At 41.3% G+C, this 24642-nt stretch overlaps 1 protein-coding gene across 32 annotated transcripts in view; it reads right to left on the bottom strand.

Annotated features, from left to right (window-relative positions):
* Window positions 1-24642, bottom strand: part of MAP2 (microtubule associated protein 2) — a 219858-nt gene that overhangs the window by 105503 nt on the left and 89713 nt on the right. For 29 of the 32 annotated variants that reach the window (XM_088058670.1, XM_088058646.1, XM_088058659.1 and 26 more), the window contains one exon: window positions 23942-24004. The gene's annotated coding sequence lies outside the window, so the exon portion shown is untranslated. Of the gene's footprint in view, window positions 1-21391; window positions 21509-23941; window positions 24008-24642 lie in introns of those variants that run through there. The other 3 variants (XM_088058647.1, XM_088058649.1, XM_088058650.1) reach the window with 2 other exon arrangements.

Genomic DNA, 24642 nt, shown 5'->3' with positions numbered 1-24642 from the left:
GCTTAGCCATGATGTAGCAACAGTGTGTAGCTCTGTAATCCTGTAGTAACCAAGTGCAGCCTTTTCCCAGTGTGCCAGTTAAAATAAATGATGGCAAAAGAACAGCAACAGAGAATGCACAGCTGCTCTGGGAGTGCAGGAGGAGCCACATTAGCCTATGGATAACACAACATGGGTTTCTGTAACCAGCTGGCTCTATGTTATCTCTAATTTCAAGTGTACTGAAGTTAACTTTGAAAAGTCAAGAGTAAGCTGGGAAAGCTGTGCAGTACCTTGAAAACTGAGCTCAAGCTGTAGATTTTTGCACTCATATGGATGTCTTCGAGATTAGAAGGTCCAAAGCACCATATCTGCTAGAACACATCCTCGAAGGCATGGCTCCAATGTCATAGTTCATGTGCCACCAGGGACACCCAAGATAAACACAAATGGCATAAAAACATTGCCTGAAGACCTCCACATGGGAGAAAACATGACAGGGGATGCAGTAGAGGTTAGCCAGTGTTCCCCACCTTTTTAAATAAATTTTTGTACCATACTTTGGATTTCTGTTTTTTCTTTCTCCCCAGATTAGAGCATTACAGCCAAGCAGTACTGTTGCAGTACTGACCCCATCCCATGGCATATTCTGGAAATTTCACTGGCACTATTTTGGAAAGAACCACAGGATCACATTAGAGGATCACATTTCACACACATTCCCATAATACATGCACTTCCCATACATAATACAACTGCTCAACAAAATCTCCCAGAGGCTTTAAACCTGCTATTTCTTAAGTCACCTCTAAACCACTTATCTCCATTAGCAATCTGGAATGCACAAGTTACCTGTAAGAGGGTGAAGAGGAATTAAGTAAAGGAAAGTCTTTCAGTAGTTGAAAACAGGAAGGTTTTTGCTCCCTTTGCTGGGGATTTTCAGACATCCCCTACCATCATTTCCTCCAGGCCTGCCTGAAGGTCTGCACTTTGAGAGTCCCTAGAAATGCCCACCACCACTCAGAGCACAGCCAAGCTAAATCTGAAATACAGCATCACTTCATTTTCTGCTCAACCAAAGCCAATTCTAACAAAAGCAGAGTGTCTCTCCCAGGCCAGGGACTGCTGAAGCAACTACACCTGCCATAAAATTCCTCTTAGCATGCATCCTGCTTTGTGGAAAACCTAGTAACCCACTGATGACTTATGCAAATAAGGAAAGCTCCATGCCAGAGACAATATGATACCAGAATCAGCCAGGAAGAGATGTTTTCACTGTGAAACAGGACTCACCAGTAGCCACATTATCACCCCCAGAACACAGGATGGCTGGCACCAGCACATTCACATCCAGCCTTGCCCCCTTCAGTATTTTCCCTTCATTCCATGTTTTCTCTCTCATCCTTGCTCTTAAGAGCAGCAAACTCAAGTGACATTTGCTTATCATCAGGCATTTGGTAAGAAACACCAATTTCATTTAAAAGTGATTGATGCTTATGGGACATGGGTCCCACAAGTGCCAGAGTCATGTCAGCCACAGAGGTGTGACATGTGAGGAGTAGGAAAATTGTCCAGACTACAGTATGATAGCTTTCCAGTCCTTAAGAGCCTCAGTCCCTGGATGCCCTATAAAAATCCCCAAGGTCTGACTTATGTATCTAATAAAGAAACAAGGAAAATAGTGGCAAAGCCTCTTCTTCTGCTGTCCCAGTTTGATGAAAGCCCTTATCTATTTGCAGTAGAGCACAGGTGGGTTCTGCTGATAAGTATTCAGGCACAGATATCTTACTACATGCAGGTAATGAATTTGTAAATAGAATGTTTGGGTTGGGCAGAGGGATGACCTAAAAGAGAATTTCAAGCTGGGGTAGAGATCAGATCTGTAAACAATTTCTAGTCACAAAGTTTACACCACTATACTCAGCAAGTATGTCACCCTCCATCTATGTAATTCATAAGGAGTCCGGAGCCCTGCTCATGGCAGAAATTTTCAATCTTCATTCTCCTGGTGCCCCTCAAACATGCATTGCCCAGCTCATCCTGCACAGGCTGTGCAGGATGCATTCCCACACGACCTCCTGCCACTGACCCACACCCTCAGCCAGGCTCAGAGCTCACCAGCACTAATATTCCATCTCTGGAACATATGGGAACCAAGGGCCAGCCTCATGCCTTGGAGCAGCTGGCTTTGGGGCTTGTGGGCACTAGCAAGTGCATCCTGTCATTAATTCCTTCTGCCTGTCTGCTCTTACAAGGAATCCTATTTCATTTTCAGGGCTCTTTCCACATAGGATGCAGGCAGTAGGACTGGAGCAAAACAATGTGCCCATAAATACAGCTAAAGACACAAGTCTTCCTGTAACCTCTTTACTGTTAACTTTTTTTCCTCCTATCACATTTTTTATTAATTACATTATTCTTTTACTTCTTAAAAAAAACCCAAAAAAACATGGGCTGGCCTTGTCCACGTGCTGGGAACATGGGTGGCTATTGGGGCAGTGCCTTCACACCATGGGCACCCTCTGCAGCTCCAGAACCCCAAGCTGATTCTATACCCCAACAAGCCTTGCTGAAACATGAAGGATTTCAGCTGGGCTCAGGGGCCAGGAAAAGCAGTCATGCTGCTTCTGAAACACAGGTTAGCTTTTTCCCTACTGGGCTGCACTAAACCAGGAAGGAATTCCCTGGGTAGATCAGTGCTGTACTGCTCTGATCTTCAATGCCCAGAGCTGGCAGAGATCACCTTGCCAGGTCCTATAAGTTGATGAAATGTTTTGTCAATCCAGGCTCAAGATATCAAAAATTCATAAGTATTTAAGAATAGGTCAATTGGGATGTTTCAGCTATGTTTCTTGCTTTTTTTCTTCAAGTTTTCCTTCAGAAATTTGAGCTATTCCAAACAAAATTATTTTTTTTTCTTCCATTTTAAAAATGTCTAACAAAATACATTTTAAAATCAGAAAAAGGGGAAGGAATTTTCAGGAATAGGAAGTTTTTGAAACAAATCCTTTCCAAAAAAAACAGGTAGCATTTTACACATAGATTCATTACATTTTTCTGTTAAAAAACCTGTTTGAGTAGATGGAGTCCATTAAGCTCAACTTCCTACTTCAGTATCATAATTCTGGGAAACAAGGCCTTTCTTACTTTCTCCAGAAACAAGATAGAACAAACTGACTGGCTTTCATCTGGGAGATGAGTTTGCTGTGAGGACTCTCCCCAGTAATGTATATATATTCAAAAACTTGCTTATTTGAAAATGATGTAGTTCCTGGGAAACCAAATGTTCTATATTTAATATCTTGAGCTATAACTCATAAAAGCCCAATTCAGCAGAATGTATGTTACTAAGAAATAGGGCTGGCTGAGGTCAAGCTGAGGCCAGAGTGCCCATAATGAATACACATGGCTGTGTCCTTATTGAAGCTTAGGGTTTAAGTAAACATAGGAAATAAAAGGAAAAATAATTTTCCTTTTAGATCACTCATTTCAGATAGTTTTGTTTACTTTAATAAAATACCCAACATCTTCCACAAAGTTTAAAATAACTAGAATCTGCCAGAAGTGAAAAACCACTATATTGTGAGTTTAGGAGGAACTGTTGTGCTTTTTTCCCCCCCACATACTTAAAAATAACACAAACTCATAACTACTTTTTGTGATAAGCCAGAAGCTGTCGAGGTTCCTGTAGCAGCTCGAGGGCTCAATTATCCTACAGAAATGAGTCCCACCTCCTCTTTTGCAGTGAAGTACTCAGTTCAGCTGAGCCTGGAGCTGCAGAGGGAGTGTCACCCTTCACTGTTTCACCAGTAACCTCACTCAGTTTTTAGATCTGCAAATCTAAAGGCAACTTTTTGCAAATTCCAAAGCATCAGGTGGTCAGATTCAGTTAATGTGAAAGGTCTTGGTTCCAGCAGGAAGTTTGAGATGGGCCAGTGAACAGGATGGCCCTGCAGTCATCCCAGGTATCTGTGCCATGGGGATCCAGCAGGGACTGCCTCAGATCCTGTTTGATACAGACAATTCCCAACACAGAGCTAATTAACAGCTGATAACATCGTGACATAAGCCTAGGGCAAGATGGAGCAGTGAAATAAAAATGGAGGAAGTTGAAAGGGTCCTGGTGTGCTCTTAAATCCCCATTGTAATATCCCCTTCCCTATGAAAATCCCAGTGCCAGTGACTGGACAAAATCAGACAAACTCATCAGGAACACTAATTGCCAGCACAGCAGGAGGCACAGATTATATTGCCAGCCAAAATGCTCCTCCTCCTAATTTTCTATCACCCTTTCTCTAATAATTCCCTTCATTTATTAGCAGTTCTGAAGTGTGTTCCACTACTACACATTAATTTGCTTTTCATTAATCAAGCAGGCAATGCTAAGGAGATGAGAAAACATGGGGTAATACAATAAAAAGCATTAAGATTCCTTATTTGTTCCCCCAGAAGAACTGTGTGGTGTGACTGAAAACACTTAGCAAGTGGAAGCCAACAAGAAAAGCTGGACAAATACAGATTCCTAACTTCTTGAAACTAAATCCCTAAAGAAAATTACTATTCTCTCTCAGCACCACATGCTTTTGATTGTATCAAAATGCATTAAAATAACATTTTACCTTAAATGGACCAATCTTGGGAAATTATTTGCATGGTGAAAAGCTGTGCTTCACTGGCTGGAGACTACATAAGTACTGGGCTGCATCAGCAACTCACAGTGCCACGCTTTCTCCAACAAAAGCCAGCACTGATTGCAACACTTTTATGAAGACAGAACGAGTTAAAAATAGTGTTTTGACCTTAAGATTACAGACTTTATGCATCACAGCAAAGCCATTAACACCTGTTGGAACGATTTTTAAAATAAGTATTCTATTCCCTAACTCACATAGCAAACTTGTCTCTTTTTTAGAGCTAGCACGTAAAACTTGTGGATCTTTCAAAGCAGAAGGCCATTACTCAGAAGCACATAATAGCCTCCTTAAAACACAATGCTCTGTTACAGAAATACCTTAATAATGATTAAGGAAAGTGCCTGAAATCAAAGATTACCAACCCAATTGAGCACAAGAGCTGCAACCTTCTGCAACAAAGGATTTGAGATACTTTAGCACAATGATGAGTCACACATAGTGGGAAGACTTAAAGAAAACTCAGTTATATAGAGACCAGCATTTCTGCCCTCCTGGAAGATACATTTTTTTTTTACATTTCAAATCCACGCTTTCAATTCACACATTTGAAAATGGTTTCCAAGATCTGGAGACAACATTACAGAGCTGTTTAAAATAAAAAGCTGTTTAAAAATATTTGTGGACAGCAATGAAAAACACAATAAGGAGAATCTCAATTTCTGCATTGATGCATTTGCTAACAAAATTCATGCTTTCTATTTTGAGGCTATTACAATTTATAATCCCACCCTATAGCTCAAAAATTATTTCCATAAATGTGAAGACATAATAAATCGCCTTAAAAGAAGAGGATGATCACACTTCTTAACATGATGCCAAAAGTACAGGTTTTACTTTCAACTCCAGAGCTGTTGTGCCCTTTACATCACATGCAGGAGGATGTGACAACACTTGCAGTTCTCATTCCAAAGTTCAGGGATTGCTCCTGGGTGAGCACCTGTCAGGCAAGGAGCTCTGCTGAGGGCAAATTTCTGTGTTAGAGAAACATAAGGAAGGTGTGTGAAGTATCCAAACCTTCTCAGCCAAGAGGAACAGCAAACTTCCATGGTTGTGCAAAGGCAGAAGGATCCATACGCTCCCAGAACTGAAGGAGGCAGGTTTTCCTGCACACATGGAAGGTACCACCAGATTCCAGCAACAAATCAGCCAGACAGTGGCTGCCAGATACTACAGTGAGGATCCCCTCTGTTGAGAGCACAGAGACATACACTGCTGGAGTCAGTTCATACAGCCCCATGCAGACTGAGCTCAGGCTGAGAACCATCTCACTTATGGGATGAGCCCTCTCATGAACCTTACGGAGCCAAACCAACTCACCTGTTTCTAGCTGTCTTTTTGTACCTCAGGCCCAGGGACTGAGGCACCCAAACTCTGAGAAAAAGGTTTTCCTTCAAACCACAGGACCTGAAAAACTTCATTTTTTCAGCAGACTCCTTTGAATTCTGTATCCCACAGCTTGATCAGCTCTAAAATGTTGGAGCAAGTCCAGAGGAGAGACACCAAGTTGATTAGAGGGCTGGAGCACCTCTCCTGTGAGGAAAGGCTGAAAGAATTGGGATTATTCAGCCTCAAAAAGAGAAGGCTTTGGGATCACCTAATTGCAGTACCTGAAGGGAGCCAACAAGAAAGACTATCTGTTAGACCATGACTCCATGGTCACCAGAAAAGGTGGAATGGCTTCACACTGACAGAGAGCAGGTTTAGATTGGATATTAGGGAAAATTTCTTTACTGGAAGGGTGGTGGGGCACTAGAATAAGTTGTCCAGAGAAGTTGTTGATGCTCCATCCCTGGAAGAGTTCTAGGCCAGGCTGGACAGGATTTGGAGCAATCTGGTCTAGCAGAAGGTACCCCTGCCCATGGCAGAGGGGGCTGGAACTTCTTCAGTTCAGTCTTTAAGGTCCTTTCCAACCCAAATAGTTCAGTGATTCTATGATTCTAATCAGCAGAGCAAGCACCAACAACCTTGTAGGTTCTGATTCTTCTTATTTCTAGTTTATACCCAAATGCCAAATACATCTTTAACACATGTAGGCCGTGGCCAACAGTGGGAGCCCTTAGAAATAGGCAGTGCCCTTACTGAGAAAAGGCATCAATCCTTGAACAGTTTATATCCCAATATAGACAAACAGAAGAGAGATAAGGAAACCTCTGTTGTTCCTATGTACCTGTATTTATGATGCAGAGTCTCTCTGTAATAATCAAACAACTTGTCCTTCAGCATCAGTGCACAATATGGTTCAGATTCAAACTATACAACAGGGAAGTTATCTATGTTTGCTCTCCCATAACCTGATTCTCATTCCCCAGCTGTTCCACTATTGCCTGCTCCCTGCCTCTGATTTTTGAGGATGTTATGCAGAATAATTTTCAAAAATAGTTAAGAACTGTGTTGTATTGTGCTATTGTGCCAATTTTTTTTTTAAGATTATGAATTGAGGCTAAGTAAGATAAAATGCCTTGCCTGAAAGCATGCACGGGCTCTATGGTATATCAGGAAAGCACATGCAAGATCTTTGGAGTTTCAATCCAAGTTCTAGTGACAGAATCATTGCTCCTGCTTAGCTAAGTCTTTATATGCAGTAAACAAATCATATGGGCCATGGGCCTGAAGTTTATCTTAAGCTCCTTTAAAAACACCGCTCATTATTCAAAGGAAAACATGTGACCTTTGTGACATCTCTCTGGAAGAAGCTTTCATGTCTGCTGCTCTGAGATGATTAGAAGATGTGGTATTTTGGATGCAAACTAAGAAATCCCAGTGCTTTGATGCTTCTTATTCTAAGGCATTAAGAAACAGATTTCTCTGGGTTTTGTAGGAATTGGAGAAATACATGAAAACAGGAAATGAGCAATGGAATGGCAGGGAGCTTTGTCTGGCTCCTACTCCTCTTTTCAGATGCTGAAGGACGCTCTTCAGCTCCATATTGATCAGAAAACATTGACTGGAAATTCAAGGTACCTTTTACAAATGGACAGCCGCTCCTTATTCTGCCTTTCCTTGTGGGCACACACTAAGGCATTTCACTGAACAGCTCCTTCTCCACCAAAACAAAAGCTCACCTACTGCCTCATCGGACTGCCCATGACGTGCTATGTTTTCTCTTTCCTGCTGCATGAGGACCCAAATGGTTAAGGAGGGAGAATGTCAGGTGATATAGACCTTGTACACGTACTCCCTCCTTTGGGAGATGGTCTCTTCAGTTCTAAGTGTGTTTTGGGGAAGAGGCTCTAAGACTATGGGAACAGGACTGGGTTTGATCTTCCAAAGAAAGGATGGTTCCCTATCCAGTGATGGTATCACTGGATATAGAAGAATACAACTGTACCTTATTAATAACAACTACACCTATCACTTGCACCTCTCTATGCTCACCTGGCCAGAGTTCTATCTCTTCCTAATGAGGTATACTGTTACCAGGCCTGGCTTGGCTCAGCTCAAAACAAGCACAGTGACCTAAATAGGACAATTTTAGACTCTATCAGATGAAAGTGTGGCCTTAAAGCATAAGCTAATTTAGGTAGAACTCAAAATTTGATCATCAATACAGTACTTGTTTAAGGCAACAGAACAAGTCAGAACTGGAAACTAAAAAACACCTGAACTGAGCCTCCTTGAGGTAAATCAGATATCATTGGCCTTTATTAAGGTTTCATTCCTTCAAGCCCCTTGCATCCACATGTTTAGTGACAATTTTCTTGTAGCCTCTTAATACTGAGCTGGACCATTTCCCAGAAAACATATGCCATGTGAAGTAGCTCACCCCTACAAACTAATTAAAACAGTTTTTCAAATGAATTGCCTCTTGGCTGAGCATATTTTTTTAAGCTGTATTTTGCTGTCCTTATTGACTGTCATGGTCTTTTATGGAAGACCCCAGTCATGGTGGCATTAACCCAAAATTGCTTGAGGGAACCTGAAGTCTTCCCTCTTTTGGCCAAAGGGCACACAGGTATGTGCTCCAAGCTGTGCCACATCCCAATTTAATGATGGGGATATTGGGAGACAAGAATCAAGGTTGAGACAGAGAAGTTCAAAGGCCTCCTACCAACGATTAACTGACTTAAAAAGGCAGAACTACAACATGGTGTTCTTCAGTCAGGGAAAAAAGAGAGGTATTAGACAGGAGAAGCTGCCACCAATATAACATTACCTAAAATGTGTGTCTGAATTCTCTAGAGACATATGGTGTCCCAGCAACAGGCTCCACCAGAAGTAAATACGGATACAACTCATCCTGAACATGTGTGACAGTGGGGCCATAAAGTCTGTGAAACCAAAGACAGAATTAATCCCCTGTAACCCAGTATATGTGCTCAGTGTCACAAAATAAATAATCAATTTGCCTCAATTAGGCTATATTCTCCTGCTGTCACACAACCTTTACTTGGCAGCCAGGCAGTTGGGTGAAAACAACCCCTTATGTATCAGTAACTAGTGAATAAAATTTTGCCACGTTCTAGTATCTCAATGGCTCACTCTGTAAAGTTAGACAGGGTATTTTCAATTCAGATGGATATATGAGATGGTATACTTTACTCATCACTTCACCAGTAACAGCTTGAAAAGATCAAGAGGATTTAACCAATTAGCCCAAACCTAAAAAAAAGTGAAACGAAGAAATACCAAAATAAAGACCAAGAACATTCTTGGTATGAGGGTAACTGTCTAAAGCAAGAAAATAATACTACAAAAGATTTTACTGTATTTATATGTGCACTTGTAATAAATTTCCTTCAGCTCTTTTCAGTTATTAACAGCCTATGGAGCAGCAGTCTCACTAACACTACTCCACAAGGCTATTTAATGCCAAGAGACTAATGGGTGCTTAGATGCCTTGAGGTGCTTGAAGAGGGGACCTATTCTTTTGGATAAACTGAATGTTGTGAATTACTTGTTCCAATCTTGTTATTCCTAGGAAAAATAAGTTAACTAGTTAAAATAAACAAACAATCCACCCTAAACTTGCCAGTTACAGGGAAAAAAAGGGAAGAAAAAAAACAACTTGCAAAAGATATTTTATTACTGGAACTAAAAACTGAACTACGCTACACAAGAGGCAAAATCTTGCCATTATGAGGGCTAGCATGTGTTTTGACTTCCAGAGGTGATAAACTAAGAGCCACCAGGACACAAAAGGAATGTCCTACTGCAGCACATGTACACAAACAGTAACTGACTTTAAAGGCCACCTATGGCTTCAACTCTGAAAATGAGATGTGCATCCCCCACTAGAAGTCTTTTCCATCTTTTCCATAACATTACTCTTTCCTGTGGATTGTTAGAAGTACCAACAACTCACAGAAAATCATCTCCAAAAGTGACACAGGGAGTTTAATAGGAAACCATTCTCAACTGGCAATAGCTAAAGAGGCTCACAAAGAAGTGAGACGGGAGATATTCACTGTGGCATGCCTACAAGTGCCATGAGCTCAAAACTTGTGCCCAATTTTTAGTCTTCCCTCAACAATTGAAAAGGTACTCAATGGCACATATGCCAAACAGCAAATAATCATTTCTAACATGTTACAAAATACTGAACCACACACAAGGAAGCTAAAAGCCATCCCCAAAGTCTACACCATTTCAACTGCATATGCTTTAATGTACTATTTGCAAGCAGTCAATAAAACCATAGAAATTTGTTTGAATAGAAAAATGAAAGCATTTCAGTGTAAATTTAAGTTTTAGGGTTGAGCCCATACAGCCATGTGTTGCTATTAAACCACTTGTAAGTAGCAATTTATTTTAAAGGGCTTTTTTTTGTATTTTCCCCCACCATTCTTAGTTTTAGCATTCAGCCAGGTCCACCACAATTACTATCTAAGTATTTGTTATAATGATGTAAATATGTGAATTAAAGCACTTTAATTTGTATACATAGAGCACACACTCCACCATCTCTACTTTCACACCCAACTGTACCTTAGCTATACCTTAGCTAATTAATAGTTGGATCATTATGCTAATTTACTCCACTGAAGATGATCAACCAAGGAACAGACATCCCCAGCAAAATGCTGTCAGCTTTTGAGATATAAGGGTTGTATTACAGTACTATCTGTGGCAGTCATGAGCTTTATAGAGGAAATGGCAGTTTGGAAACTAAAGCAAGCCAAAGCTCTCCCATCTCAATTTAAGTGAATAATTAGAAGGTGAATTTTAGTTGTTAATATTAAACAATAGATTGTCCCATCCTGCAAACATCATTAATGTCACTTCTCAGCACAATGCCAGCCTCTGGCAAAAGACTCTGTGGTGACAATTCCAATTAACTCTCCTCATCTTTATCTCACCTGTCACCTGTTAAAAAATGCATGTTTACTCCATGTTCTCCCTGAACAAGACTGGTTGCAGTTGAGGTGCTGTTCTAAGTCAAGTAGGTCATGCCATCTAAGCTCCACTTTGTACAAGTCACTCTGAATGTTGTTTGAGCTGGCATCTGCCATGCCATCCTCCCCAGCTGCCAGGCCAAGCTGCCTTGTGCTCTGGAGTCAGCCTGCCTCTCCTTCCCTTAGCAGTAGGAGGGAACCCTAAGAGCCACTGTCTTCACCTGCAAACCTCAGCAGAAAAGACCCCCACTAGCAAGAGCAGCCCTTCTCATCTCAGTACCTAAATTTGCCTAGTGCACTCTTTACTGATCAAAGCAGGTCCTTAGGGGACCAATCCAAAACCCCTTGAAGCTGATGAAAGTTTTCAGCTGAGTTTCAGCAGACTTTGAACCATGTTCTCTTGACAGTATCACACATTCCTGACAAGTAACACAGACAGAAAAGGAGGAGAATCTGTTTTATGCAATCCTGAGTTCCCCTGCCCTTAAGAAAAGGGTGGTCAGAAGGATCATTCTGGTATATCAAAAGTGTTTAGGACCCGAGAGGTGGATTCAGAAGTTCATCCCAAGCTGATTTACAGCTGTGGTGCACAGTACAATGACTGCTATCAGCTGAAGAGACACAGTGGGATGGTGGGATACATCCTCACAGAAAGCATCTGCTTCCATCCTGGATGCTGCTGTGCAGAGACAGTTGTAGCTGAGAATTTTCCACTATGAGTACCACCTCCAGTCCCTACCCCTTTGCCAGGGAGTGAGTTCTTTCCCAAAAGGGAACTCGTATGTCAAACCTGAAACCACATAAACCATCGAATCCAAGTGATATGATACCACATGGGTGTCACATAACATCAAAATCTCTACAGGCCTAAGAGACAGATTGACTCAGAAGGGATGTGGTCCCAGAGTGAAGAAAAGTTCACTCTTTCTTGAGCATACAACAAAGAAGGTGCACACTTGTTTAATTATCCACAGCCCCTTAATACACCTATGGGTCAAATGGTACAGGTTTTGCATGCAGACAAGCCTTTAAGAGGTGACTGCACACAAACACACACACAAGTTTATGGAAAGATTAGATGGTTCGAGAAAGGGGAAGGTGAAGTTACTATTTTAAAGCACTAAGATCAGTTGTTAGATCTCAGCTTTCTGATGGAGTGTAGAGAAAAGTAATGGGAAGTTCATTGCCCTGAGTCCAGGAGCATTTCTCTTTTTGTGGCCTTCAGTGTCAACAACTGGGTCTTTTTTAGGCCAGGAAACAACTAAATCCAGATCTTCTGATAGCTCTATCTTGGCATAATCAAACAGGTTCCTGCAGGAGTTTCATATAACATCTGCTATGCAGGGAACCTTGGGCCCTAACAGCAAGTTTTGTATATCATGACTTTTAAGCAGTTAAAATTTTCATTTCTGGTGTTTTAAATACAAAATAAAAGCATTTGCCATTTCTGCTTATACAAGCAAAGGCTAGGCTAGTGCCCTGCCATGCTACAGACCACAGGGTTTTGTTTGCTGCAAAAAACAAAGCACTGTCATTTAGCTCTTTGCACATACCCTATCCACAGCATACTCTAACAGCAATGCCTTCAACTTGTGAATCCTTTTGCATGATCTAGGTCCACTCCTGACAAGTGACTGACCTAGTGACCCCAGTTTCAAGTGAATACAAGATATGTACAGGCTTTAGATAACTATACAAATTCCTATAGTTTAGGTATCTACCTCATGGCCTCCAGAAACATGTTTTCCACGTGTTTTCTAGGTAAGAAAAAATAATGTTGTCTGGTGTGAGAGCAGGAATTAAATTACTCAAACCAAATTACAGAGAAATCAGTGGAAGATCTAGGAGAAAACTGTCCTTGTGCAAGCAATTTTGTCTACCAGCTTCTAGAGAACTCAAGCACTGTAGAGCTGCCCCATCACATAAGCTGCTTAAAGTCTATGGACTGCCTCTTCATCTCCAACCTTCTCCGCTTCCCCCTGCCAGAAACTGCAACTTCAGGTACATGAGGACCACCAGTTGCATGACTGGAGCCTAAAAATACAAACCAAAACTGAAACACTAAAGTGGGGAAGACCCTATAGGCAAGACAACACAAGGAGTAGTCAATAAACATGCAATTGTGCCTATTTCTGCAGCCACCAAAGAGATACTGCAGCAGGCTCCCACACAAACATGCTGCAAGCTATGGGAACAGCTGTCTTCCCAACCCATACATTTTACATATACAGTACAACATGCTGGAGGGTCAAGGCTTTAACCTGAGGGTGCCTATTTGCTCCAATCTATTTTTTTTTACCCTTTAAGGGCTGCAGTTCTTCCATTGCTCTGAACTTAAAAATCACAGTGAGTGAAGTAATATATTTTCATAAGTGCAATTGTGTTGTGTGTCAATGTCCCCACACCAGCTTCCTAACTCTCGATTTATTTTATTCAGTGTGTCTAACCATCCACAGTTACTTATGTTTTCTTTTGCAATGGCTAACTATAAACTCCTTAGTTTTACTTAAGTGACAATGCAACCCTTCAGTCCTTTCTCCTCCCATCCTAAATGCAAACAGTGCTCAGGGTGGTTAGGGCAGGAGGAATAAAGGTTCATTTTCTACAAATTTGTTACTCACTGCAACAGAACAATACCAAAGCCACACAGGGGGCCAGTCTCAACAGGAATTTAAAACATAATAGAATCTTTCTATTCCCCTTCCTCCTCTGCCACTTTCCTTTTTGTTTGATTAGGTGGGCTTTTTTTCAAGTTTTGGATTAAGTTTTGCAGATAGATGCTTCCCCTCCAAGCAGCAAGGGAGCCCTCACACAAAGCAGCTGTGACCACGAGCACCCAAAAGGAAATATTCACTTGGTCATTCCCTTGCTGATATTGTCAGCTACCACCACCACTGACTCAACAGCCCAGGCACAGCACTCCATAAAGATAACCCTTTAAGGATCTATAAAGAATGGATTCATGCAGTGCTTACTTGGGCACTTTGAACTTTTTGTAGAAGCTCAACAGGTATCAATGGGACAAAGACTAGGAATGGGAAAAAAGAGACCAGTACATTTCTGCAAAGACCTTAAAATTCAATTGTCTATTAATTCATTCATGTACCACCCACCTCCCAACTTTCACCTCTGGTAATGGCAGAAAGGTCCTGAGAGTGTTGTCATATTTCACATCCTGGAGGACTCGCCCCTCCCTCTCACCCTGTCAGCACAGAAATGTGTGTAGGATTTTGCTACAGAAAGAGCTAAGACTCCATTCAGTTTTTAGTTCCCAGATGTGCTCTGGCAAATGACAGTGTTAAGCACCCAAAGACAATTCAATCGTCTCTGCACAACCCTGCAGCCCTCAGGAACACTACAGTAAGAGGACACAGTAAGAGCAAGAAGGGAACCCTAAACTTGCCTGGGCTTAACCTCTGTCTGAGGACAGCAAACACCTTCAGAAATCTTCCAGAAAATTCCTGCTTTCTTGCAAGTATTAAAACTCTAATGACAGGTTGCCAGAGGGAAGAATGTCTCTTCAGTACTTGCAACCTTTTAAAAAGTCTTCATTGTTGACTTTGAGAACACTTGGAAAGAACAAATCAATAAATCATGAATTGCAGAATGACTCCTATTCCCACTCACATGCAGTGCTGCAAGTCTCCTGCAGCTGCTGCATGTAACTGGATCCAGAGGTGGTCCAGAGGTATCTAGACCTTCAGTCTGCTCCCTACTGCCATGTGGACAGTGGAACCAAGCATCAGCATATGAATCACTACCATCTCCTGACAGCAGGTAAGCAGACGGACTGGGATAAGAAATGGCACAACAAACAATGTCTACAATGCATTACACATTTGTACTGTATTTTTATTACTGTTAGACCACTTGAAAACTCCTTCAAACCTCTTAACTCTTGCTAAGAAACTTTTTACAAAGTTCCCCGAAGCATCCTCCACACCCAACGCTTGTTCTCCTTGAAAGTCTGCTATTTTTTAACCCCTCCCAATACTAAAAAAAAATAAAAAATAATCATAACATGCATTTTGGCTTTCAGTGCTTAATGCTCCAGCTACTGTTTAGATGGCCACTGCCTTCTGTTTAAAGCAAAGCACCCTATTAAAGTGCTGTGATTAATCAGGATGATAAATGCTGCAGTGAGGTCCCTGCTATCAATCACATTTCTTGTGCAGAAAGGCACTCATGACAAAACAGGGGGAAAAGACTCATTTACCACTATTGTAGTAAGATTATTTTCTGCTAAAAAAGTGGCAGCCTCTTTATTCAATAATGAATGCAGACTGACCAGCAGTTTAGAGACCTAGTAAGATATGGTTAAAGATGATAATAAAACAAAGTTACCATGTGTAAAATAGGACAGATGGCAGCCACACAATAGCCATCAAGTCTATTTAAACAGATAAGTAGTTTTCCTATGCCCAGCCCAGCTCTAGACGTGATGATTCAAAGGCTGGCTCTTGTCCCATGGAGCCCTCTAACCTAAAACAGGTGCAGAGGTCATGGGGGTCCCTTCCATGCTTTCATTTAGCAATTCAGACATTCTCTCCATCAAGCACGACATAAGCAGAGCCTGGGACAGATGCTCCTGCCCAGCAGTGATAAGCTACGCCTCTGAGCCTTGCAAACACACACTTCAGACCCAGGGACAAAACAGCACAGCTCTGGGAAAGACAGGGGCACATTGTGTTGGAAATGTGGCAGGCAGCCTGGCAAGCCCAGAGTGTCATTGGGGTTCTGAGACAAGCTGCTGTGGACAGCAGAGGGCCAAAGCCAAAAATGCCCATTTTGCTTCAGGGATACAAACTTTCTGCACAGACAGAATCAGTGACAGATACAGGGCAAAAGGACCAGAAAACCAGTGTCAGCTGGGGTAGCCAGAACCAGTGGGCTGCAGTAAATATTGAATGACATGGATCAGTGAAAGACTTAATTCCGCTAAGTAGCCAAGGGGCTCAGATCCAAGGCTAATTTCTGCTGTGAGGGAGCATTTTACCAAAAGCAAAAGCTGCTGATGAGCCTGACAAACAGCCAGAGACAACCAAAAAACTGCAGGGGACACATTGGAGGGGCTGGTGAGAGACATGCAGTCAGAGACATCTCAGCAAGTTTCTGTGATGTCTGGTGGGCCCTTCCTCTACAGACACTGCAAGACTGGAGATTTTAATATTGTAAGGATTACTTCAATCCTTAGGCTTAACCTTCATACAGCAAACCTGCAGAGACAGTGCCACTGCCTTTGTGCTGGCAAGCAGCCCATCAACCACAGCCCTACCAGTCAGCATTTCTGGCATGGCTACATTTCAGCAGCTACAGCTTCCCTGCAGGAGCTGAGGGTCCCTGCTTCCCACCTCACTGACATCTTGCACTTCTTCATTTTATAGATACCTGACTCCCAATGATCTCTGCAAGCAGGATTGCTGGGAAATTAAAATTAGTTCAGTTCTCATAAACACTCATGGCTGTAAATCCTCAAAAGCCTTTTTAAGCTTTGTCATAATATATGACTTTCTCACAACACAGTTTATTATACAACTATTTCTTTCTCTTGGTTTAAGAGGAAAGGAGCAAAACTGCAAGAAAGCATATTAGCACCATAACATGAATCCAAAAGTGGTGCAAGAGCCTAATAGTAAGAGAAATAATAAGAGAAAGGCTTCAAAAAGTGCTTTGTCATTATGTCCACTTATCATAATCACTCTTTAACACCTGAAAACTACACGCAGTATTGGACTTTGAGTAGCCCACCTTCAGGCCCATAAAAAGGAAGGCAAAACTGGCATAAAGCATGGACGGGAAAATATATAAAAATATATAAATTTTTGGCTTTACCATTTAATCTTGTTTGGTTTTAATGCCAATTTTGGGAGTATTTTGAACCTTCAAAGTTCTTTCAGTTTTTTACACAGAGACTTAGCTTTCTTTGCTCTTCTGGGTTTAAACCTGTTCATAAAGGTGGTAATATATTTTTGAAAGAATACACATGAAGATTTTGGGCCTTTCATTATATTTAGCAAACTATTCAAACAGAAATATATATGGACAGGAGATGCTCACATCTGGGATTATCCTTCACTGCAAGCCTTGTCTAAGGTTTTCAAGTCAACAGTCTTAGGCCCAGTAAGAGTATTTTTAAAATGATTTTATCAATTTTAGCTCAGCAACAATATTTCAGAACACCTACATAACCTTTCTGCCTGACAAGATAGAAACAATCATCTCCTCTTTGACAGATGTAGAAAGTTTTAAAAAAACCCACCCTAAAACATCCTAAACACCGGGGTTTTAAAAACTGAGTAAAATTCTGGATGAGTGAAAGAAGTTACACTGTTTTATTTCCCTCCTGACACCATGGTTTTATATACATTTCTGTATTATATTTGATTATGCACATATATACACACAGAATAAATTCATATTTGGTTACAGTGTTCACAGTATTTAACTGCAACAGATCTCATAAAAATATTTCTAACTCCAGCACTCCTTCATTGATATTAGATAGAAGAGTTTGTTTTGGTATTTCTCATGGCCATTTGGATACTGCAGAAAAGAGTTTTGTAAGTCACAACAGCGTTATTACACAGGCTAAACACTAAAAAAATGTAGGTGAACATGTGGACACAAATGCAATGATTTTACTGTATCCCCTTTTGTACATCTCACTACTTTTCTCCACTGTTAATGACAGATATTTTAGGGGTAAAATCATAAATATTTTTCAAAGCTATTCACCATGGCTAAATACTTAAGTCTGCTGGGCTCAGATTAACCTTTAACATATGAAGAACAATAACAACAAAAAACGTTTTGGGTTTTTTGGGTTTCTTTAACAATAAAAATGTAAGGAAAGTGCCAAAGAAACACAAAAATAAAAACCAATAAGACCTTCCCACCAAAAGACATCCACATCCAACTTGTGAAGGCAAACTACAGCACTAGAGCAGTGCAGAGCCTTCTGCCTTGAGGGTTCTGACCTGCACCTGGGCTGCCAAGCACAAATGCCCAGGAGCAGAAACAGCTCCATTCAACACACCCTGCTGCTCTTGTTCCCTCCGTTCAATATGCTAAGTAAGATTAAACACGTTGTATTTCTTACAGACACACAAAATGAGAAATGACAGCGCACAAAAAAGGTATACTCTAGGCTTTTCTCAATCTGTAAATATCAGTCTGAGGTAAAAGTTACAGGACAACAACACTGAAAACAACAGGACTTCACCACAATAACAATATGCCCACTCAAACTCTAGAATCCAGCCTAGCCAGTTCCATGTATTAGCCACCCTTAAACAGATTTCCATTAAATTGCTGCAGCTGTGGAAGTCCTAAAGCATAGTTCTGTCCTAAATTATGAAATGTTAATGGATTTGTCCCTTCTCTAACCCCTGCCAGAGACAACTTTAGGTAGACTATGACTGCAGATAGGGTTTTTATATCTCTGATTGCAGAGACAAAGGCAAGCTGGAGCTACCAGTAAGCTTGTCTTCTGGTGTGCTCAGGGAAGAACGATGCAGCAGTGCTGAATCCCAACAGGGCAGGCTGTTCTCCAGGGCCAGACTGCCCAAAGGCAGAGCCTGATCAATCTCCAGGTTGTGATAGCCCTGTGTTGTGCACATCTGCTGCCCCTTCTCCGTGACACCTCCACCTCGAGTATTTTAAAAAATAGCAGGGGGGAGGGGGACGTGGGTGTAGAAAATCCACCCTGGCAAGAGTTCCAAGCCTGTGAAACTCCAAATCAACTCCATTGACATCTTGCATTGCAAATTATCAGCTCAGAAATGCCAATAAAAACCCTCCCAATGCTCAGAGATGTAGAATACAGATGCAAGAGAGCGGCAGTCCCCTGCCTGTGCAGTGCTGCCAGAAGCTCAAGTAGGGCCTGAGAGCACACTGAGCACCACTACAGCCCAGGATGGGCAGGTGAGCAGTGCTCCTGGCACTACAGAGCAGGAAGAACTAGGGGCTTTCTCCAGAGCAAAAATGAGACATCACTTCAGCAGAACCTCCTCTCTGCTGTACTACCTGTGCTCGGGGACTGTGCTGCCCTGTACTTGCAGTTGGCAGTGATTTGTCAAGGAACTTTTCACAGAGGTGTGTTGTGACCTTGTTTCCACAGCTGTACACCTGAAAGAGATGTCAGAGGATGTGCAAGTCCCCAGAGCTGTCCCATGTATCTTCTTCTCCTCAGCCAAATTCAGGGCTATGAATTCTACCATAAGATCAAGCTTCTCAATTTCAGATGCTGCCATGCTGAGGAGCAGCAAGAGTGCTCAGGTCCCTTTGGGCATGTGGAAGGAAGCAGCTTGGGAACCACAGAGACAGAGGCAACTGGATGAGACAGGGACTTGTATCCTGTCACTTAATACACACCTCTGCTCTTTCCCCCACTGCTCTCTAGTCCTGTCTCCAGCAGTCATGAACCCCTTCCCTCTGACAAGGAAAAGGCAAAGAAAGGCACCTCCTAACATATGATTCATTTTCTTTTAGCCAATTTTAGCTAATTAAGGTATACCTTTGCATTTTTAAGCAAAATATACACACCAAATAAGAAAAAAAATAGAAATAAATGCAGTTTACTAACCATATACAGTGAAAAACTCACCTTATCACAAGAACTGTAATGACTCAGAAAATAAATGTAAATAGCTTCTGTGATTTAGCACTGACTGACACCCAATGTATTAAAATAAATTGCCCATGATTTCTCGCAAGCTCCATGCTAATGAACTCCATAAAAGGTCAGTGAAAACAGCAGCAGTGCAGAACTATCTAGAGGCTTCACTTGGTGGCAAATAATGAAATTAATTGTCCCCTGACCAGGATGGGGAAAAGAAGTTAATCTGCACCTCCAGCCTTTCAGGGAATGTTCCAGGGTTGTAAAGCATGAGTCAGCAGCATTGCTATAGAGGTTTTTTCTTAGCATGCTACTGGCAACACAGACTCTGCCTTTCACAGCTTTGGTATGCCAGCTCAGTGTCCATCAGGAAACAGCCATTCTTTTCTATGAAATGGGACAGATTAATAGATTACTATTTATTCATTAACACCTTAAATGTCATCACTGACCTCTATGATCACAATGTAATTCAATACAGCAAAGAAGAAGGAAGAGTTAAGTTGATGGATGAAGCTGGGAGAAATCAAGTCTTAGTAGATGTATTTTAACCTTTTTACTGTTACTGCTACTGCAGTAATACCACAAACACCTTTGTTCCTGCAGCAAAGACAAAATCCACCATCCTAAGACTCGTGACCAAATTTCACAGCTCCCTGTAATCAAGGATCTCAATCATTTTGCTAAGCTGATGAATACTCCTCCTCAGAAATACACTAGCATTTGTCTGTTTCAGAGACAAAGAAAATAATGAAGAGAAAGAGGACACAAACTTTCAGGAATTAACCTGGAAGTTTACAGCTCTTCACAGGAACTAGAGTCCTGCACCTAATCATGTGCACCTTCTTCCTCCAGCTGAGGCCATGTCAGCACAGCTCCTGGTCCAGTTCATCCTCCATTGGATTCTTGTCCTTTAATGGTTACCTTCTTGACAGGCTACCCAGGGTCCTTTCTAACATTACTAAACCAAACTTCTGCTGTCTAACTACCCCTAGCTTTTAATATTTAAATGTAGCTCAACAGAGAATTAGGGACAGAAACTTTTCTTCCTAGAAATTAAAACCAAAATTAAATTGAATTTTTCCTTTAAATGAAGAAAGCACTGCCATAACCTCAGTACTCACTGTCTCTGACCTTCCAGACAAGCAGCACATGCACACAGTGGCCAGTCAGCAATCAGAGCAGCTCTAGAGCACGCAGTGTCCTTGCCCAACTGGCAGCACACGGCCTCACAGAAACTGGAATAGTGGAAGCTTTGGCACAGGAGGAGAGGACACAAGATGCAAATGCATATGAAAGAGCTTTCATCAGAATATATTAGCTCCAGTCGCAGTCACTGAAAGTTTTTTGTAGATTATGTTCTCTGCAGTTTGTAACTTTTGAGTCCCTTGACCAATTTCAGCCTGTTTTGTTACAGAGGTAACTGCCTTCCTGCAAGTCTCATGAAAACCAACATTCAAGAAGAAAAAGCAGACCCTGCAAATGACCCTGCTCACATTTCAGCTGAAAGAAAAGCCATAATATTTGCCACCAAACCATTTGCCTAGGTGACAGTCTTCCTAGTCAGTAAAACAGCAGGAAAATCATCACTGAACATTGTTCCTCAAGCACAAGTCATAAATCAAAGTCAGCACCATTCATTCCAATGCTCAAACCACTACTCGTTTCATGTAATCATAGGACAAGACAACATTAACCCTGCTGATTGAAACAATCCAAGGATGCTGAGACCCAGCCTAGAACAGTTATCAAGCAAATGGTGTCCTTACCTCCCCTTTACGAGTGGGGTTAAAAAACAGATGACAATCTCAGGGCAGGGGCAGACATGGAGGCCCAAGTTCACTCCTGCAGCAGAGTTCTGGGGATGGGCTGACACCACGTGCTCCTCCTGGATGCCTTTGGTGCATTTGGTCACCTTATCATCATATATTTAATTGAAGGTGAGTGCCAAACATCACGTCATCCTCAGAGTCCACAAACTGTAATCCAGCACACCTCACTGCAGCTGTACACTCTGGCTTCTGTTGCCTTTTTGTACCAGCTAACAAAATGGTTTTCTTTTCATATTCCAAGCCAGCTCATATTACCCCTGTGGCCACAGGATTTTTTAAGTCGTGTCAATCTACAATTCTCTTCTTCCAGCCAAAGTGCACCTTACCTCTTAGTCAAGAAAATTATATTGTTTGAAATAATTCCCAGGTTTGCCAGTATAACATCTCACTTTCTTCTTTGTAACCTGAAGGAATGATTTGTAGAATGAATCTTAAAAGCCCAGATAAAAGGAGGCCAAAATGACTACTAAATCAGAAGTACAAGAAATATAGATGTATTTTTATATATAGTAAAAAATCCAGTCTCTACCAACTCTGATTTAATAACAAAGAGCTGATGCCCTTCCTTTGTTTTTAGGATACCATAGAGGATTGATAAGATGTTGTGTACAGGAGATAAGAGACATTTCCATAGCAGGTGAAAACCTGCTGGGATCTGAAGAGATCACATTGTCAAGAAATTGGACTCTTTACCCACCTATACTATAAAAACTAGGCAGTTCTACTTGTCTGCTTACAATGGTATAATTTCTATTTGTGAGAGATCCTTCCTTTCCCTTTCTCCAATGCTGCAGCAAAACCTTGGATTCTGACATCAAGCCAGCAAGCAATATTAGTCTTTGAGACAGAGTTTGCAAAACATTAATGAAATCAGAATGAGACTGCCGTTAGGCTTGTTGCCTTGAACAATGGAAGTGAAATTCAAAGTAGAGGGAAAAGAAAGGACTTTCTCTTAGCTAAAATCAAATAGTTGAATGCATTTTTCACAAATTAAAGCAATTTAAACACTATTTACTACAGGCTTTTCTATTTCCATGAGTCTAGTGATAACCGATACCAGGAGGAAACTATTAAAAGCAGCTAAGATAAACTAGCAGGTAAAGAATTCCTTACAAGAATTTTATTCAGCCAGGTAAAAAGCCTTCTGCCAAAGACAGGAAAACTAAAAGGGCCAAGAGAAAGGAAGGATGTGTAGAAGAGGAAAACAAAGAGAATTGTACGTAAGAAAACAGGAGAGAGAATATCTGGAAAAATTCACAATGCTTTTCCTCAGGAAACAGCATTTATCAACCAGTCATAGAAATTAATTTCAATTATATTGATTATACATCACCTTTCTGTGGCATGCTTTGCTGTTAGCAGTGGCCCACACCTTTGCCAGTGCCCAGGTTCTGGCTTGGGACTCCTGCCTGTCTGGGGATCCACACTGGCCATTTCAGGAGCCTAGGCTTTCTCAAAGAGTGAAACACAACCACCTTTCCAGGAAAAAAAACTCTGTGGGCTTTTTTTCAGATTTTGAAAAGGCCCCTTAAACGTTCAAACTAAAGACACATGCATATTGTGATTGCACATATTCCCTCCAGGTCTGAATGCAGACCTAAGAAGTACGACCATCTCTAGGGTACCATAATAGAGAACATCATAAAGTCAGGTTTGATAGGTGTTGGGTGAGAACTGGTACCTGAGAAGTTAATTCAAGATGGATACACCTTTTCCTCTCTCCATTAAAGTGAAAGGGAACAGATTTTCAATCCTGCCTAGATTAAATTTTTTTTTTTTTTTTAAGCACAGTCCTCACTGCAAATCAATGAAATCTGTATTCCTTAGCTACCTGACACACCTGGAAGTCCAATACAAAGTAACTTAGAGATTTTATTCTGTAGCATTTTATCTCCCTCTTTTCTTTACAGGGGCAAGGGCTTAAAGAGGACAATCAACAGCTTCTCCTGGGAATTAGCAATGACATTGTCAAAAAAAAACCCAGCTTGTTTTCCTCCTTTTGATATGCCGACATAATTTCTGAAGTGCCAGTAGTATGTCAAAAAGCCATCAGACAGACGCTCACCCAGCCCTGACAGGCTGCTGGAACCTGAGCTGCTAGAGCTGCTTCCTGAGAGAGATGGTACCTGCTTGGAACAAGGCTGCCAGTTTAACCCTGTCCTTGCTGATGCTAAAATCAGTATTAGGACGAGCCCAAATGTGGTATGACAGGAGGCAGCTTGCACCCTTGCTATACTAACACAAGACAATAGGCATTTGGGTTTGTATCTCATCCTTTGGTGGCTGCAGCTAAAAGGACTAATTAGTTACCTAGAGCGTATGCTTACACATCAGAAATAACTTTACAGTGCCTGGCACCGTAAATCTCTGCAAAGCTGACAAAAACAAAATAACCACCGTTTAAATTAAAAAGGAAAAACAAAATAACAAAGAGCAGCTCACAGTCTGTACCATATTCATTCCCATATTCAAAGAGAGGAGTCCTACCTTTCCGATCTTTGAACAAGATTCCAATCAGCACGCTGCGTCCAAGACTATACACTGAAGAATCTGCTAATACAAAACAAAGGGAGAGTGAAAAAAGCCCTGAAAACACTTAATTTTTGCTGAAAAACAGTTTTTAGCTAAAAAAACCCATATTTTAGCTATGTAGTCTATCATACAAAAACAAAAATGCATAAACATATCCATACAGTCATCTGTGTAAGAAGGTGTGTCTACATATAACACACACTATGCATGCATCAATGTATTTATAAACAAATCCACAGAAGTTTATTACCTATTCATTTTAATTCATCCATGTGTAATTCTGCAGCATTGCTACAGATTCTAATCTACGGCAGATAAAATCCAAAAAAGCTTCAGCATAAAGGTATAACTCTCTCAAATTCTCAACAAGCAAACAAAGCTGACATTTTTAAAATAAAATCATTACCAGCTCATATGCTGCCATACCACAAAAGCCTATCTTTAAATAATTGCTGCATAATCATTCTCCCGGAGTGTTGTTATCCATCGGCTCGCTGCCTATCTCCAGCCAGACGCAGTCTGCAAGCCACCAGCTTGTAGCTACCATGTGCACGTCAGGAAAAGGAAAACTGCAAATTAGGAAAAGTCCCCGCAGTGGTGAAAAGGAAAAGAGGGTGAGTGGGAGAGGAAGAGGGAGTTCACTGGCCACAGAAATT

This window comes from Pseudopodoces humilis, chromosome 8 (genome assembly GCF_049639895.1).
Source record: "Pseudopodoces humilis isolate 2021_Gansu_Grassland_sample_001 chromosome 8, ASM4963989v1, whole genome shotgun sequence".
Classification (NCBI taxonomy): domain Eukaryota; kingdom Metazoa; phylum Chordata; class Aves; order Passeriformes; family Paridae; genus Pseudopodoces; species Pseudopodoces humilis.
This window is presented reverse-complemented; position numbering and strand designations above follow the sequence as displayed.